Source organism: Hydra vulgaris, chromosome 08 (assembly GCF_038396675.1).
Source record: "Hydra vulgaris chromosome 08, alternate assembly HydraT2T_AEP".
In the NCBI taxonomy this organism is placed as follows: domain Eukaryota; kingdom Metazoa; phylum Cnidaria; class Hydrozoa; order Anthoathecata; family Hydridae; genus Hydra; species Hydra vulgaris.
The window spans coordinates 32441917-32455781 of record NC_088927.1 but is presented as its reverse complement, the minus strand read 5'-3'; the positions used below and the strand labels follow the sequence as shown (position 1 = coordinate 32455781).

At 27.7% G+C, this 13865-nt stretch overlaps 1 long non-coding RNA gene across 2 annotated transcripts; it reads left to right on the top strand.

Moving 5' to 3' along the window:
- Positions 1-250: 250 nt before the first annotated feature.
- On the top strand, positions 251-13719 carry LOC136083764 (uncharacterized). Of its 2 annotated transcripts, XR_010640063.1 has the most exons (5): positions 251-525; positions 669-708; positions 4537-4648; positions 13314-13351; positions 13509-13719. It is a non-coding gene; the product is annotated as an uncharacterized LOC136083764 (long non-coding RNA). The 2 variants fall into 2 exon arrangements; XR_010640062.1 differs by lacking the exon at positions 13314-13351 and having other exon boundaries at positions 256-525.
- The last annotated feature ends 146 nt before the right edge of the window (positions 13720-13865 follow it).

Below are 13865 nucleotides of genomic sequence, written 5' to 3'. Positions count from 1 at the left end.
ATATTTATAATTATATGTTAAAAATAACTTGAAACTGATAAGTTTTAATATATTAGAAAAATTAAATAAAAGTTTCAAAAGTAGTATAAAGGTTATTTTAAAAAAAGATTAAAAATTTGATTCTTTTTTACCACTTTCTTAGCCAAGATACATTTAGAATATAAAAAATTAATTTACAAAAAATGCCTTTTAATAGAAGTATGAAATAAATTAAATATAAATTAAATAACTTTATTATGCTAACTTTTAAGGCTAAAGTATAAATTTTTGTATATCTGTATTAAGTATAGTTTCATGTATGAATGTAGCCTTTTATTCTGAATTAAGTATAGTTTCTGGAAAGGTTAATGCATACAATTAGAGCTTTGTTTTTTATTTTACAAAAAAATCTTGAAGATTAGTAGCTATGCAATGGTGGATGTACGCAGTTACTTGGTACTTATGTTACATTCCACTAAGCAAATCGCCAAACAATGATTCCCTTCATATTGCTAATTACACATACACATTTTTGTAAACACACAGGTTTGTTAATTTTTTAAATGCAGATTATTTCTTACAACAGAAAATTTTCAATTAGTTTTTATATAAAAATAAATAATATATTATATGTTTTGTTTTAGTTGTATTAATTGTATTTTATTTTTATTTGACAAATATTTATACAGGATAAATTATTTCAGAAATCATTACAATACTGTTATCAATGTAAGTCATGTTATAAAATATAATAAAAGTTATAATCAATAGAGGTAATAAGATTATTAGAAATGTTGTAAAAAAAAAAAAAAAGCATTTAAAAGTAAATTTTTAACTTTATTTATTTATTTTTAACATTTTCTCTTCCAACAAGTCTGCAAGCAACCACTATTAGAATTGGAAGTTACTGGAAGATAAAAGATGAAGTTTATAGAGCAAGATTACGATTGACAGACGACTTAAAAGATTGCAAATTATATGAATCAAGAAAACAAGATGAAGGAAGCGAATTCTAAAGAACTGATGTTCAAGGAAAAAAACTAGACAAATAAGAGTTTTTGGAACACTTAGGAACAGTCACAGTAAAAGGATGAGACTTAATTGAGTGACGAGTAACATGAGAATGAATTTTAGTAGATGGCACAAGAGACGCTAGCTCTTTAAAACAGTGCCTATTGTAGTATTTGTAGAAAAGAGAAAGAGAAACACTACGACAATGTGATAATGGTTGGAGGTTGGCTGCAAGAGCAGGTCCAACTATGTTTACAATGCGTTTTTGCACCTTGTCTAAAAGAGAAAGGGTATCATTGGAAGATCTGCCCCAGATATGGCAACTATTCCTTACAAGACCGGACTTGAAATTTATAGAGATAAAGAATAGAATCCGAAGTAAGAAAGTGTTGAGCACAATAAAGAGATGCAACCTTAGTAGATGCTAATTTTGCAATAGATTTGATATATGGTTTTCTAAAAAAGATCGGAAGTAAAATTTAATCCTAGAATTAAGATGAATTAAATAAGATTTAATCCTAAAAACCGTTCATAAATAAAGGAAGATCTAAATTATTACGATAACGATTGGCTGAAAAAAATTGAGTTTATCTGAATTAAAGTTTACCAGCCACTGTGAGCCCTATGCTGTAGCAGGAGTGAGATCCTTTTCAAGCTCAAATGCACCCTCAAAGCAACCAGTGAGTGTTGGCTTCTTATCAAAACAAGAATAAATGGTAGTGTCATCAGCGAACAATACCACCTTAGATGTGAGAATATCTGGAAGATCTTTAATGTAAATTAAAAAAAGCATAAGGGCAAGGAAAGAACCTTGAGGAACCCCTGAAGTTACAGTATATGAAGAAGAGTGCTGTTCATCGAGGACAACTTTTATACTACGATTAGTGAGGAAAATCAAGGAGAAGAGTGAGGCTTGGCTTAGAATCTTCGAGAGGGAATAAAAAATTCCATGCCAGCCTGAATCCAAGAAGTTATATACGAAGCACATTTGTCAGCATAAAGACAAAAGATTTCTACCCAAGGGCCATCACGAAGAAAATCACAGAAAGATTCCCAGTCAGCTTTAAGGTAGTTGTAAGAGGTACGATGATAGGGGGATTCTGATGATGAAGAAGAATGAGATAATAGTTTTAAAGAAATCAAACTGTGATCAGAAGTACCTAAGGGTGGCTGTGGAGAAACTGTGTACTGACTAGGATCAGAAACAAAACATAAGTCGAGTGGAGAAGGTAAATTATTCGAGTTGTCTGGAAAGCGAGATGGAAAGTTGACTATTAAAGTTAGAGGTTGAGAAAGACAAAAGTTGTGGGCCTTAACGCCTGCAGAGTCACTGACACTAGAGCCAAGCCATTCAGTGTGATGAGCATTAAAGTCGTCAACAACAAAAAAATTGTCAACGGATAAAGAGAGAAGGCTTAGTCATTTTGATCAGAAATAACATCAAAAAGTGTGCAGTCTTGAGATAAAGGAGAGCGATATAGAACAAAGAGAAAGGTGATAGAGTAAAGTGGTGCTAAACGAAAGCACATAAAAAAATATTGTCTGTGGATTCTAACCTAGTTTCCCGACAAATGGGTGATTTCTTAAGAATGTAAATGCATAGGCCAAGCATGTGACTATTGGAGTCTTTACGAGTTAAAGGAAGATAACCATCAACACTAAGATCACAAGAAGAGATAAGACTCAACAAAAGAAAGGTTACTTCGAAAGAACACAAACATTAGTGAATGATAGGTTTAGAGAACTTGTTGATGATGGTTTTTTGTGTTTTATTTTTATTGGTTTTTGCTCCAGAGTAATAGAAAGAACTTCTAGCAAACTCAAATTGGATTTTTGGAATATAAATTAGGTTGCAGTTATTTCATGTTGCTTTTAAATGGTTGACAACTTCTAAGTAGATAGTAAAGCTTGAGCATAATAAACCAAGAATGGATTGCTTCGCTAATAGACAGATGCAATGAGAATTTGTAAGAATGGTGATTTTGAGTTCATTTTGTGTTTGTTGTTTGCATTTATTATACAAGATGCATGTTTATGCAAAGAGTCCAGCTTATCTGTTTTTGATTTTAGTAAGTTGAGGCAAAGATTTCTGCAGTAGGCTAAAACGGGTATAATAGTCAACTGTTAAATGTGTTTTGCTGCAAGAGGTGTTAACAAATACCTAATTTTTTTAAGTAGTCTTAGTCTGTCACAAGCTTTTTTATAAGCATTGTTAAAATAATTACTCATGTTAAGCATCGGGTCTAGGTCGATGCCAAGGTAATTATAGCTCAAGGTGAAACATTGAGTTGAAGTTGTAAGAAACATTTGTGTTTGCTTGTCTTGAAAGAGATTTTCCTGTACCAAACAGCATGGACTCTGTTTTACCGACTCCAAGGTAGAGTATTAGCTCGTTTTTTATACACTATTTTGAGATTTCTTCCGTATTGGATGAAAAATGTGATTCTATAGTAAATATATCTTTTCTAGGAATGTATATGACTGTATTGTCAGCATAAATAATAGATTTTGTATGTTTCAAGCAAGATGCCAGGTCATTAAAGTAAATAACAAAAAGTATAGGGCTTGATATGGATTCTTGAGGTACACCACATACAACTTTTCCTGTTTTAGATATCGTGTTTTGAAAAAAAATTGTTTGAAATCTGTTAAATAGGTAATCTTTAATCCAGCAGAGTTCAGTATCACAAACACCATAACTGTTAAGCTTGTTGATAAGTATTCCGTGACTTAAAGTGTCAAATGTCTTACTCAAGTCAAGAAATATTGCCCTAACTAATTTATCTTCATCAACTTTTCGTTTTATGTTATATACAAACTGTGTTGCAGCTGTTACAACTGTTACAATTGTGTTACAACTGTTTTGTTGATCGTTTACGTTGAAAACCAAACTAATTATCATTTAGAAACCATATATTAAAGCCATTGCAAAATTAGCATCTGCTAAGGTTGCATCTCTTTATTGTGCTCAACACTTTCTTACTCCGAATTCTATTCTTTATCTCTATAAATCTCATCCATCCTTGAATGGAATAATGTTGCCATTTCTGGGGCGGATTTTCCAATGATGCCCTTTCTCTTTTAGACATGGTGCAAAAACGCATTGTAAACATAGTTGGACCTGCTCATGCAGCCAACCTCCAACCATTATCACATTGTCGTAGTGTTTCTCTTTTCTACAAATACTACAATAGGCACTGTTTTAAAGAGCTAGCGTCTCTTGTGCCATCTACTAAAATTCATTCTCATGTTACTCGTCACTCAATTAAGTCTCATCCTTTTACTGTGACTGTTCCTAAGTGTTCCAAAAACTCTTATTTGTCTAGTTTTTTTCCTTGAACATCAGTTCTTTAGAATTCGCTTCCTTTATCTTGTTTTCCTGATTCATATAATTTGCAATCTTTTAAGTCGTCTGTCAATCATTATCTTGCTTTATAAACTTCATCTTTTCTCTTCCAGTAACTTTCAACTCTAATAATGGTTGCTTGCAGCTTTGTTTAGTGTATTGTTTAAAATTTCTACACTTTATTTTTGGTTTGTACTTAGCATGATTGGATTTAAAATGCATCCTGTCAGATCATGGTCACGAAGGGATATCGATATTACAAAAGATTTTGATATTGGAGTTGGATTATTTGAATAAATTATGTCAATCAAGGTAAAAAATGTTAATGTTGTTCTTGTTGCGCTTTTTGTTAGTTGTTTGAAACAATAGAATTGTAGCATAGATTTATTTCGATATGATAGTTTGGTTTTAATAATTAACATTGAGATCTCCTAAAAAATATTGTTTCTATGGAATCAAACTTAGATATTATTTCCGAAAATAGGTTAGGGAAGTTGGGGTTTAGGTATTTTGAGCCTTCTGGTGGGCAATACATGACACATAATAATTTACTCTTTTTATATTGTATTTTGTAGAATTATTTCAAAACAAATGTTCTCTATTTCGTTAATTTGTAGATCGTTACGTCTCACCCACCTTAACTTATTGGATATATAAACTGCAACACCTCCACCAGGTCCATTTTGATGTGTGCTGTTTAAAAATGTATGGCACTCAATATCATATAATTCACTAGGGTTGTCTTTGCTATTATGGGTTTTAGTCAATCCGAATATGTTAATATTTTGTTTGAAAAACCCCATTTAATATTGGCTTAATATTTAATAATAATTAATACTTAATAAAACTAATATTTAATACTTAATGAAACAATAAATTAAAGAGAAGTGAACTAATTTAAGACATAGCATTTTAACATAAAGATGAACTTGTTACATCATACCGATGGTTTTGCTAACTTTTGATTGTAAATATTTAATATAGGGAAGTCAAGATAAATGGTTGTCAATAACTATTCCTAAGAACTGTATAAAGTCTTCCTGTTTTATTTCTTTATTATTTGAAAATAGATCTGATAATTTAAGGGGAAGATTTAGTCCTTGCGACTTTTTATAATGTATACTTTGTTTTTTTGACGTTTAATGAGAGTTTATTTGTTGTAAACCAATCATTTATCTTATTTAGACAAATAGATTGACGATGTTAGATTGATTGTTTCACAGACCACGAATATTTAAATGAAAGAATTGCAAGCCTTTTGAATATCGTATGTTTTCAAATTTTTCCAGTTCTGCGTTAGTTTGATTTAAATACATTGGCCCGGGTCATGTTTCTCTGTCACCTGATAACAATAATAGAAAGTTTAGAAAGCATTTTCTTTTAGTATTATTTTCTTTTCTTGTTGGTATTGCCATAACGATGTTTGTATAAACAAAGTTAACTCATATTTTATAGTTTCGAAAGACGTTTTAGAGTAACATATCGATTTTGAGTTTTGCAATGACGGCTGTTTAACAGTTATTGTAGAGTAGGCTAGAAGTGTGATATAGATTATATTGAACATTTCAAGAAATTAGTATTAGATAATAGTGTTATTAAACAGTAAAATTAGTACCAAAATCTAGCATTATAAAATCAAAAAGCTACCATTATGAAATTAAAAATCTACCATTAAACAATTATGAAAAGAAAAGACTAAAATAGTTCAATGTTTAACTTGTTTATTTAAGTTCAGGTCCTGACCAGTGTCATAATAGTTTTTATTTATTTTTAATTTATATCTTCTATGCGCAGGATCCATCAAATCAATCAGAATATATTCCTTAAAACATACCTAGACAATGTGCATTTTAGCTTATTTGCAACGTTTGAATTTTTCAAAATTCAAAAATATTGCTTGATTTGTAAGAAGAAAAGAAGGAAAATCTAATTTTTTTGAAAAAATTTGTTTAGTTATTTTATATATTTTGTAAACATTTTTGACAATGCTGCATTCAACTACTACAGGGTGTCTGCTGGAAAAACTGAAAAAAGGTTGTTTTTAAAAAACACGCTGGAAAAACTGGAGAATTGATGCTTTAAGTCATTAATTTATATGTACTGATCACTGCGATAAAAGCTATTAACAAGATCGATGGTTTCATGGGAAAGCAATTTTCCTTTTTTTGATGGTATTTTATGCAAAATTCCATGTTTGTTTGTTTTTAGCTTTTCTAGCCTCTTCCCAGTAAGAAATGAGCTAGCGACTAGTTAGATAAACTAGCTTTATAATGATTTTTTAGAGGGTTTTTTTTATATTAGCCTCAAGGTTAATTCATTTAATTTAATTAAACTAAGAAGTTATAGGTTGATCAAATTCTTGTGTTTTTTTGCCTCATGTATATATGTAATTGACCGAGCACTTTGCTTTTTATAAATTTTTGTTGGCTATTTTAGAAGACTGAAATAATAATTTACAAATTTTTGTTTTAGAAGTCTGAAATAATAGTCAGAAGTATTGGCTACTCTGATCCACATAACCTCCTTGGCCTATGTCTCAAAAGTTTTTGACTCTGAAATTTAAAAAAATAAACTTTTAATTGGATTTTCTTCACAATTTTAAAAAATTTATTTTTCTACATTAAAAGTAATAATATAGTAAAATGAATATAATTATTTTTTCAATTAGAAAAAAAAAACATAAACATTAGGTTACTTTCTCCAAAATGTTTAACAGCTGTTAAAAGTTTATCGCTATGCTCTGAATGTTCGTCCTTTCTTTTATGTCAAGACCAGATTGGTTTAAAATTGGCACGTATTGCTTCACCACATTGTTCAGCATATCTTCCTAAACTGTATCCATGATACTTGACAAATGAAACTACATAGTACAAAATAATATAATTTTTTCAACTCAAATTTAATTTTTACCAAAAATTAAAGCTAGATTTTGTGAAGATATATATGAATTCTTTAACTTGGAAATAGGTTTCTCAAATCCGCTTTCTAAAGTGTTCCCAAAGCAAGCATCTTTAACAGATCTGAAGTTTTTAAGGCATTCAACAAAGAGAGTGAGATGACAATGAGTGTTTTTAATGACATCAAAATGTTTAATGATAGCATTTGAGTTGTTGCCATAACAACTCCTACCTTGTTAACCTCTTTGAAGAATAATTTTTGATTTCAACCACTCATCAAAACCACGCTACAAGATACTGTATTAAGGTTATCGAATCCTCCTCTAGGAAGATAATTCTGGGATTTATTACATTCATGCAATCTTTCATAAGTGTCTTATTAAATCCAGTCTCAGCGTATTTGGAATAAAATAATCCAAACTTTCCAGAGATCTCAGTTTTCCTGACTCTGTTATTAGTAATCCCTTACACCAAAGACATGCTTTCAAGCCAGCATGAGATGATAACCAAATACTGAATTAACAAATTTTAAATCAAAGACTATACCAGGGATAGCCAAATAGCGGCTCGCGAGCCGCATGCAGCTCTTAAAATGTCAGATGGTGCAACAGCAATGGTTGGAAAACACATTGGGCTTATGGGTTTACTAAATAGTGATCCTACGTACCCAGAGTATCCCAGTTCATTGTGTGGTTCATCGAGAACATTTAGCAGCAAAACATCTTAATTTTCCAATTGTTTTTAAGTCAGTGCTGGAGTTTGTAAATTATATTCGATCTGTTGCAAAAAATCACAGACAGTTTAAAAATTTCATTAGTGAATTAGATCTTGCTGACAAACCAAGTGACTTGTCGTTTTACTGTGCTGTAAGGTGGCTTTTAAGTAGTGACGTTCTTTATAGGTTTGTAAAACTATTAGAACAAATTAAATGTTTTTTGCTTGAAAAGCATTTGAAATCTTTGATGATGTGAATTTTTTGCTTTTATTTTTAATTGATGTAATGCAACATTTACAAAATCTGAATTTGTCAGGGAAAAGAAAAAAATATATCTGATCTTGCTTAGACTATATTTAGTTTTCAAAAAAAAATTGCTCTATTTCAGAAAGATCTTACCTTAAAAACTTTTAATCATTTTCTTCAAATGAAGAAGATGATTCATAATCCTAATCCTACAATTCAGTATGATGATCATAAGATTGAATCATACCGGAAAAAACTACAGAATTTATCGAAGACTTTCAAAACAGGTTTAAAGATTTGTATGCTCTTAAATCATCATTAGCATTTTTAGCAAACCCTTTTTTAATTGATATAATTAGTGATGGTTGTCCAATACCAGAAAATACACTTGAAGAAACATCTCGATATAAAATAGAATTACTAGATCTCCAAGAAGATCAAAATCTTCAAATACTGCATAAAACACTAGCTTTATTAGTTTTTTGGAAAATGGTTCGTGAAGTTAAGTATCCTCAACTAAAAAGGATTAGTATAAAACTTATTTAAATTTTTGGTGCAACATATACATATGAATCTTTATTTTTGACTATGAAATTTGTTAAATCAAAGTATCGTGCCAATCTTACTAGTGAACATTTGTTACAGTTGCTTAGAATATTAACTACAAGCTTGAAACCAGATTTTAAAAAACATACCAGTAGTGTTGAAAATCTTAGTCCCTAATAAGTTTATAGTAAATTTTGCAAGTTATTATACAAGAAGAATTTTCTAATGGTCTTTTGGTCTTTTACAAAAAATAATTGATGTTATAAAAAGAATTCTCTCTGTTATGTCTAATTTTTTGCTGAATTATGGAAAGATATTTTTCAATTGTAAAAATAAAAGTAATTTGAACTTAATTGAAGTTCATTGAAATTTTTTTTTTATTGTGTAGTCGTTTGTTTATTTGATATTTTGCAGTTTTTAGTAACTTATGCTATTAAGTGGTTATAAGCATGTTCAATTCGAATAAAAACAAGTTTAATTCATATACATTAAACTAATTTTTTTTCTCAAAGAAACCTTTTTATCTTTAAATTTTTATACCTTGCATACAATTATTTTTATAAGGAAATTTATGGTTGTTGTAATTGTGTTAATTCAAAAAAAAAAAAAATGATTTAGAGATACTTTCTCAATTTTTTCTACAAATGGTTTTCTAGTGTGAATAAAAAAGAATCAGATTTTATGTAGCCAAGTTTGCGTTTAAAGAATAGCTTTTACTTTCTTTATTGTGAAAAAAACTAAATACTAAATATAAATTGTGTACATACTAAGTTTATTTATAAAATTACAATTTCCATTTAAAAAATCAAAATATTAATGTATAAAAATCTAAATTTACGTTCGCCAGTTATTTTTTTTAAAGATGAAGTTGGCATAGCAACATACTTATTGCGGCTCTTCGGCCACGTCATTATTTATATGCAGCTCTCGCCAGCGAGATTGTCATGGCCAGCGCTGGGCTATACTAAGTTGAACATTCTGCAAGTTTAGCTTTTCTAGAATAAGACATAAATTGTAATTTGGTTCTGGATTGACTTCATTGATTCCAAGTATCTGGCATCTTTGAACTCTACTATTTAAAAATCTTTCAGAGTTTACATTATTCCCATTCAGGACCAAGTATATTTACAATAACTTTCAAGAATAATCCCCATGTATACTCCATAACGTTTTCAACTTCATAAAATTTAGAGTTTCTACAATTTCATTTAGTGATTCAAAGATGTTCGATTCAACAGATGACTTTTTGCCCATACTTTTTCTAAGAACTGCTATCGTACCTTTTCTAAGAACTGCTATCATATCTTTTGTTTTAAATAGTGAGAGTTCTCATACAATTTGTAATTCTTTGACAATTTGAACAGATAATTGTCTGATAAAACGTCTAGCAGGTTTTTTTTCAGGTGTACTATCCTTTATACTGAGTGATTTTCCTTTTGTTGATATATAAAAGTTGAATCCATATTATTATTCTTTTTCAACAATATTCAGGAGGTTTATAATTTTTTTTCTGAATCAACCCATAGATGAAATATATTAACAAATTATGTAAACAACTTGATTGTAAAACCTCTAAGTTGAACCCGTTGGGAGAGAAGGATAGACGAATTTTTGCGATACCACATTGATGAGATTTATGATGCTGTTTAGAGCTACATCAATTTGGAGTGACATGAAATAATAATATAAGCTCCAATGTTGCCAAACGATAGTTGCCCCAAAACAACATTGTCTTATATTACAAAAAACCGTATCATTGACATCTTTCCAAATGTGTATGTAGCATTGAGACGTTTGCTTACCCTCCTGGTATCAGTGGCCAGCGAAGAAAGAATTTTTTTAAAATTAAAGATTATCAAAAATTGCCTTCCATCGACTCTTTATCAGGACCGCCTCAGTGGGATGGCCACAGCAATGGAACGCCGAGTTCTGAGTACAATTAAAACCGATTCATTTTTAAAAGACTTGGCTAAACTTAAGGCAAGAATAGTTTGTTTGTAATGTTTATAAAAGAATTATGTTTGTAAAAGGCTTTACTACTTTTTTAAAGTAATAGTGTTAGATTTGCTATTTACATTGTCTATAAAGTATTTTACGATGTTTATTATTTTATGTCACTTTGTATTATTAATCTACCTAAAAAATATGCTGTTAGGGTTATTATTTTATTTGTTCATAAAAAGTATGATACTTATTATTCCATTGGTTAGTTTTATTTTTTGTCAATATAAACTTTACGACATGTATTTATTAATTTCTTTTTTTTTTAAATAGTTATACAACACGGTCGTTTACGAGCGTTAAGTTTAGGTGCGCATGTGCCAGAAGTTTATATAAATTTCAGAGTTTTTAAAATGGCTGCGGTTCTTAGCTACATAATCTTTTTTATAAAGCAACTGTTATTTTTAGTTTATTTTTGTAAAAGTTAATGTTGCAACCATATTACTGATCTAAATCAATAAGTAAATGCCTTTTTTGTATAAGTAAATAAATAAATACGCTAACCAATTATTTTTAAAGTTTTAATTTGTATTTTGGCTAAAACTTTTATTTGTAACATTGAGTGGTTTGTTTATTTTTTTTAAATAAATTTTGAGAATTTCTAACTGTACAAATTAAAAAAAAAATTTTCTTCATTATTATTATTACTTTCTTTATACTTTGACCTTCTTTTGGTTGTTGCTTAAGTTTAATTTTCTGTAAAAATGTATTTTAACATGTTTAGCTTGTTAAGAGCTTAGTTTTTTCTTGAATTTTGTTCTGGTGCATTTTAATCCACTATGTTATAAAATTAGAGATATAAAAACGTAATAAAATTTAAACAAATATATATATATACATATATATATATATATATATATATATATATATATATATATATATATATATATATATATATATATATAAATATATATATATATATATATATATATATATATATATATATGCATATATATATATATTATATATATATATATATATTTATATATATATATTTATGCATATATATATATATTTATGCATATATATAAATATATATATATATTTATATATTTATGCATATATATAAATATATATATATATATATATGCATATATATATATGCATATATATATATTATATATATATATATATATATATTTATATATATATATATATATAAAGAGAGAGAGAGAGAAATGGGCATATTACATAAGCTGTTTACATAAGTATAAGCTATGTAAAGTTTTATTATATTTCAGGAATTAAAAAGAGCATACAAGACAAGCATTTTTTAGAAACACATTAATATACATAGCTTACATGAAATTTAAGTTAATTTTATTAATTCATATTAAACTAAAAATTAATCAAGTTAAAATGTTACTTGTTTTTTTTACATGTACTAAATCTAAAATACATCTATTTTTTTATATGTACTATTTTTAGAAGACTATATAATTATCATCATATTAGTTGTTCCAATATTTCAACCCTATAATATTGGAAATATTGGAACAACTATTATGACGACAGTTATAATCTTGTAAAAAATACTTAAATATGGTTTGGTTTACTAATTTAAATACCAAATTGCATTAGTAGCTGGTAATGTACAGTTAGACAATGCTTATTTATATTTATTAGTATTATATATGATTTTATATTTATGTTAGTTTGTGTTTTTATAACATATATTGTTCAAGATTCTTAATTTTTTGAATTTACATAATTTTATCTACTTTAACTTTAATGACATTAAAGTGGGGGTTAATTTAATAGCTGACTTTGTTAGTACTATTTTCTCTTCTTCTTTCATTAAATTTTCTTCAGTAGACTTTTTTTAGTTTTCATTGTCTAAAAGGTGCCTTTTTTTAGTATTAATTTTGACATTTAATGAAAACAGTGAAAGAAGTTCATTCCTAAATTTTCTTGATTCAAATTTATTTTGTTTACATTTTTTTCCCTAGATGATTTTATAAAACACTTCAAGAAAACAATTTGATCATTAAAAGCACAGTATCATTTTCTTAAGTGACAGAAGCTGAAACCAGATTTTACATATTTTTAAAGTTTAAAAACTTTACGATTTAAAACTTTTTAATTTAATTTTTAAGTTAATTTGAATTCATATTAAACTAAAAGTTAAACAAGTTACTCGATTTTTTATATATAGGGTTGAAATATTGGATCAACGATTATGACGACAATTATGGTCTTGTAAAAAATACTTAAAATTTAAGTATTTTTTACAGGACTTTACTTGTCGTCATAATTGTAGTATTTATATAATATTTAAGTCACATATAAGTTAATTTAATTAAAATTTAAAGAAATAAAAAAATTTAAGTTGAATTAATTAAAATAATGTTATGATCAAGTTAAATATGGTTGGATTTTACTTTTTAGATATCAAATTGCATTAATAGCTGGTAATGTACAGTTAGACAATATTGATATATATCATGATTATTAAGATTGATGATTTAGTAGTATTGTTTTTATATTTATGTTAATTTATAGACTTTAATAATGTCATATAGATTAATATAATGCCTTATTTAATTTAATTTTTTATCTATTTCAACTTTAGACAGTATTGAAGCAAAGATTAATTTTATAGCTAATTTTGTTAGTACTATTTTTCTTCTTTTTTCATTAGGCCTTCTGAAAAAGACTTTTTTTAGTTTTCATTGTGTAAAAGGTTTTTTGTTTTAAGATTTAATGATAACTTTGAAGCAAGTTCATTCCTAAATACTACTATTATTTTGTTAAATTTTTTTTTTAGACAACATCTTTAAAAACTCTTCAAGGAAATGATTTGATCATTTAAAGCACAGTGTCATGTTCTTATGTGTCAGAAGCTCAAACTCGATTTTAATTTTTTAATGTTTAAAAGCTTTGAGATTTAAAAACTATGATTGTATAAAGAAAAACTGTATGTATAATTGTAATAAATTTGGATGCCATGAAAATATAATTAAAAGTTATTTTATAAACTTATTTCCCTTTATTAACTTTAAGCTTAGAGAGATTTATAGAGTATATAATAATATATTAAAATTATACTCTAATATAGTTTTAGCTCTTCAATTAAACTAATAATATTATACAAATGATGAGTTTAACTCATCTGACTGTCTTT